Genomic DNA, 5653 nt, shown 5'->3' with positions numbered 1-5653 from the left:
ATTTGGTAGAAATTGAATTAAATCTTGTCCGGTCAGAAAGCGGCGTTGGCATGCGCAGGTTTACGAGCTTCACGCGGGGCCTAATGTTCTGACAGCCGAGGAGAGACTGGTGTCGTGCCAGGCCTTCGCTCTTGCCTGACTGGGCCGTTCACTCGGGCTGAAAGCGCAGTGCTTGTCATGTTGGAGTGCACTAATTAGACTCCAGCCTAATTTTCCAAGCTGCTCCGCTGCCCTTTAAGCCGCCATTTAAAATTCAAAGTGATGGTAATTGCACAAAAGCACGCTGATCCAGTAATCACCCTGAGGTTGCCGTTTTCTTCTTCTCCCCCCCTCTCCTCCTCCTCCAGTCAGTTTTTTTATTGTCTGAAGCTTTAGTCTCTGATGAAGAGGCTTTAAGTAAGCACACAAACAAAACCCCCTCGCACGTGAACCCTGCCCTCGGAGCGCAACACACACACCACGGGTCAGGCTTCCAGGGGTTTCACAAGCACCGCCACCAAATTAGATGTCAAAATAAGTGTCTGCCTCTAACCGAGAAGCAGTGGGTGCATCGTTTCAAATAAGAGTCGTCAGATGCAATGTCAAGAGACGGACGAGAAAGAAGCACAACCCATAAAAGGCCTGTACGGCGAGTCAAGTGCCCTTTGTAGGGGAGCATGTGTGTAAACCGCTGGACGAGTAAACCGTTGAACAGATCTCCAGGGTGAATAAAAGATCAAGCACATGAAAATTATGAACAAAATGAAGCACAACTGAAATAATGAGGAAGTGTCAGGATAAAGCTGGTAACACTTTAGTATAGGGAACACATATTTTTGCCTCAATAAACTCCTAATTTACTGCTTATTAATAGTTAGTAAGGTAGTTTTTGTAGCGTTTAAGTTTAGGTATTGGGTCAGATTAAGGGATGTAGAATAAGCTCATGCAGAATAAGGCATTAATATGAGCTTTATAAGTGCTAATAAACAGACAATATCCTAGTAATATGCTTGATCATAAGCAACTAGTTAATAGATAATAGCTGAATCTTAAAATAAAGTGTTACCGATACAGTTTCAGTAAGGTAATGCTAAATGTTTATTGCGTAACGGTTCTTTACTGTCTAACATCCACAGAATCTTTCCATGGCACGTCAGATTATTTACAGTGGGGAAAAAAACTGTTTTAGATTATTAAAATGTTCTTCACACTAAAAACGGTGAAAAATGGTTCTTTTAAGACGTGATCACTGGAAGGTTAATTTTTTTAGTAGTTTAATATAATGCAATATATACAATAAAGTTAAATTACATAAATTAAAGAAGAAACTAGGGAAAGTTTTACAATATTTGTTTGTTTGGAAAGTGTTACAATTATTAAATGTAATGCATTATGCTACTTCTATGTTTCTTTTTCTGAACAGGGCAAAAAAACACAGCAAACAGAGAAATCCAGGAAACCAGGCAGAAAGTCAAAGTCAAAACACAAGTAATAACGAGAGGAAGAGCGCTCAGAAATGCAGTGTGACACACCAAGACTTCGCAAAGCATGAGTGAAAACACAGGGCTTTAAATCCACGATCCAGGCAACCTGTAAAACTGCACTGGAGCGGTCACTAAATCCGTCACTTCCCACCCGTGATCTCGTACTAGATCGTTCTACTCCCACTTATGATTTCTGACGTCACATAGCCCGCGAAACAACAATGGCAGACCCTGCGGATGCGGCGATAATGGAAGTTATACATTAAAAACGTTATTTATCAGCAAATATGCATTATCAGCAGGTTCTAGCGTTAGCTAGTTGTCAGTCCATTGAGTGCAAGAATACATTAATACCAAATACATTTCTAAATATATAAATAATATAAAATAAAAGATATAACAGCTTCTTTTACCTTATGAGCCTTTTTTTCTCCTCCGTTTCCCTCAGATAAGCAAGGAGTAAGCCCTGTTGGTGATAGAAATGATTGTAAATGTGCATAATCGATGTACGGTCTGCCATGCTTTGTTTATTTCTCGCTACCGCAATTCCTGGAGCTCAGTTTGGTGTGACTTTACCTGGAACGCTACAAAGTCATGAGTCGTGAGTTGTGGTTTAAAGTTGTAACTTACATGCTCTCAAACTTGCATGGAACGCAGCATAATATACAGTTATTAACAAGATAATGAGACACAGGTGTGAGTAATCAAACATAATGAGTCCAGGGAAAGGCAGTTCATGATAAGATGAACCTGCAGTCGTGAGGAGTGCCCTCTGGCCCTACTTCCACATACGTCATGTGACCTTTCCGACGTTACGACAGAAGAACAGCACCGAAGTCACGCATTCCAGGTTATAAAGTATATAAATGTTTATTTGTGTTGTTGTTAAATGTGTGATGGTTAGTCTGGATCAGCCTCTATTCCTCTAGGATCATCAGAGTCTCTGAAGCTCTTCCTCATTGATTTGGACCTTCAACCGTTGGTTCCCATTGAAGTCCATTATGAGGAGAAAAATCCTGGAATGTTTTCCTAAAAAAACCTCTTTTCGACTGAAGAAAGAAAGACATGAACATCTTGGATGAGATGGGGACGAGTGAGATATCAGGAAATGATCATTTTGAAGTGAACTAGTCCTTTAATGTAATTTTCTCTTCAATATGACAGCATGTGGTCAGTCCATGATCTGTTCACACTATAATCTGATATTTAAAACAACAGTGTGAAGAGCTATACAAAAAAAAAAAAATCTGATCTTAGTAAATAAAACAAAATTAAGTGTGAACGTAGCCTTAAATGCCTCTTTAAGTAAATTTTGGCATTATGAATACATTAAATAAAAGCATCTGCCTAAGGAATAGATTTGGAAATATCTAACTAGGTTTATTCAAATGTTTAAACCAATGTTTTTGGTAGATTAGCACAAATGGAAGCAGCACGAAAAACAGAGCAACTTTCTTTATACTAAAGAGCAAAAAAAAAAAAAAGCTGTCTTCTTTCTGAAGGAGAACGTGTCTGTCCGTGGCTTCAGATGTTCACCATCCATTTGAATTTTCATTCAAAAGCAGGAATACCCGGAGCTGTTTGATGCTGTTTATCATGGCTGAGGCGTCGCTGCTGTCAGCCGCTCTTGAAAGAGATTCTTGAAGTGACTGGAGTGTCAGTCCTGAGACGCTCATCTGCAGGAACCGTAAGAGTGTGTGAATCCTCAGCCGTCGCCGTATTGATACAGCAGGACGTCTGATCCGACCTGACAGTCCGCCAGAGAGCCGTACCTGAGCCGCACCATCTGAAAACAGCTCATAGTGTCGCTGTGCTAGCCTGCGATTGTTACCTCAAAGAGCTGATTTAACAATACAAATGAATTGAATGTATTTAGGTTAACATAACCTAATAATTGAGCTTCTCCAGTAAATGCTCAAAAAAGTATTTCATGATGCTGTTCACTTTATTTAAGCAATTCATCTCGATTTAACACCATTATATCAGGTTTCTGGTTCAAATGTAACTGCTTCATGTTATATTGACTTTAAATTGACATAACTGAATGTTTTTATTTTCAAATAATGTTTCAATCAAGCAGGACTTGCACTTCCCATCATGCTTTGCAAAGGGGCTGAATTTGGAGAGTAAGGGCCCTATCTTGCACCCAGCGCAATTGACTTTGTACACCGCCGCATGTGTCATTCCTATTTTGCACCCGCGCAAAGCGCTTTTCCCTCCACAGAAGCACATCGATATACTAGTGAATGAACTTTCACTCCCTGGGCGGTTCAGCACAAAAAAGGAGGCGTGTTCCGGCGCAAACAATCCCTGGTGCTATTTTGCTGTTCCATTAAACAGTTGCGCCACTGACCAGAAAAAACCCAGTCTAAAGTCAGCGGCGCGTTGCGCGTTGTTCATTATGCTATTTTAAGGGCGCATGCTTGACCATAATGTATAGCGTGCACAACGCGCATACACTTTGCTCATGTAATCTACACAGATGCAACAGTTATTTTTGCAAATCAGAAATTGTTACACTAAAAAAAATATTAACACATTATGGTGTGCCACGAAGATGTGAAAAAATAGGCATACATCTAGCTTACAAATTATTCAGGCTTATTGTAGTAATTAAGGATCATACCTGTTTGCCCAATAGTGGCAAGACATATCTGTATATGAGGACATCTGACAGATTGGTTTGTCCGTCAAGAACCAGGAAAAAAAATCGACTGAAAAAACTGTTTAACCGACGCTATTGTGGGTGGGTTCTCCATCCCCATACAACACAACTTCTCTGTCTTTCACTCCCTTACGAAAGGAAAATATATTTACCAATATATTACTTGAAATATATTTTAATATATTGTCAATATATGGAATAATATATTGATGGTATTATAAAATATATTATATATTCATGTAATATATTGCAAAATATACAAATGATTGCCGCTTTCAACATATTGCAATATATTGAAAAATATAAATATTAATTCCCTTAATGTGAATATATTGCCTAATGTATTACATGATATTTTCCAATATACTGCAATATATTTTTGTTTCGTTAGGGGTGAACCGCTCCTGGCGTGCGCCTGGTAAATACGCCATAATAATAGCGACCCATAAGGGAACTTGCGCAGCTGCTTTTAAAGGGAATGTTGGATGCCGCTCTGATTGGTTTATTCACGTTACGCCCAAACCACACCTATGAATAATGAAGCTACTTCAGACCAACCCATTTTAGATTTGCGCCGGGCGTAGGAGCCATTTATCCCGCCGGGAAAATAACAACAGCGCTGAGACCCGCTCACAAAGTTACTTACGCTCCGCGCTTTGACACTTGCGTTTCAGATCGTTAAAATAGGGCCCTATATGTTTAAATAAAGTGATATTTTAACAAGATGAGAAAATTGGGAGGGTTTTTAATGTTTAATGTTCACTGTAAAAAAAAAAAAAACACATTCAGGTGTCCAATTGAAAATTGATCACATCAAAATGTTTCAGTTAGCCAAACTACACAAATTGCATCAATTCACAGAAATTAAATTTGGCCAAATTTAGATGTGACCAGTCAGTTACTATTATTGTAATTATTATTATTATTTTTTACAGTGTTCTGTTATGTTGATATTTCAAATGTTATGTTAGTGTTTTAGTGTAGTGTAGAGCATGTGCGTGGGTCGAGGATCTGCTAATGACAATTCAGTTTGTTTGAAGAATAACAAAAAAAAAAAAAACTTGAATTGCACTCAAAAAATAACTCATTGGACAAACAGGTTTTGGCAGGTTTTCCATCCAATAAATAAGTGTAGCCCAACTCATAAAAAACTCATAAAAATTCATGCAATGATATATATATATATATATATATATATATATATATATATATATATATATATATATATATATATATATATATATATATATATATATATATATATATATATATAATGGAAATATAAGAAAAGGCTGGTGAAAGGCCTGATATTAGCATAGCTAACTGAGTGCCCACAGCCTGCATAGCCACTCTTCAGCATAATGGAAACCACAGAATTAAAAAAACAAACATCTCAGACACTCCTCTAAATGTCCAACATAACTGAACATTAAACACGAACATTAACTAGCAATCCTTTACAGAAAAACACATAAAATAACACTTTAACCCTAAATGGACTCTCCTAATGGAGTCCCTTGCAAAG

At 37.9% G+C, this 5653-nt stretch overlaps 1 long non-coding RNA gene across 1 annotated transcript; it reads right to left on the bottom strand.

Moving 5' to 3' along the window:
* Window positions 1–1621: 1621 nt before the first annotated feature.
* On the bottom strand, window positions 1622–2093 carry LOC137090817 (uncharacterized). The gene is made up of 3 exons (XR_010907980.1): window positions 2040–2093; window positions 1877–1929; window positions 1622–1694 (listed from the first exon to the last, which is right to left on the bottom strand). It is a non-coding gene; the product is annotated as an uncharacterized lncRNA (long non-coding RNA).
* Between the last annotated feature and the right edge of the window lie 3560 nt (window positions 2094–5653).

Source organism: Pseudorasbora parva, chromosome 10, assembly GCF_024679245.1.
Source record: "Pseudorasbora parva isolate DD20220531a chromosome 10, ASM2467924v1, whole genome shotgun sequence".
NCBI classification, from domain to species: Eukaryota; Metazoa; Chordata; class Actinopteri; order Cypriniformes; family Gobionidae; genus Pseudorasbora; species Pseudorasbora parva.
This window is presented reverse-complemented; position numbering and strand designations above follow the sequence as displayed.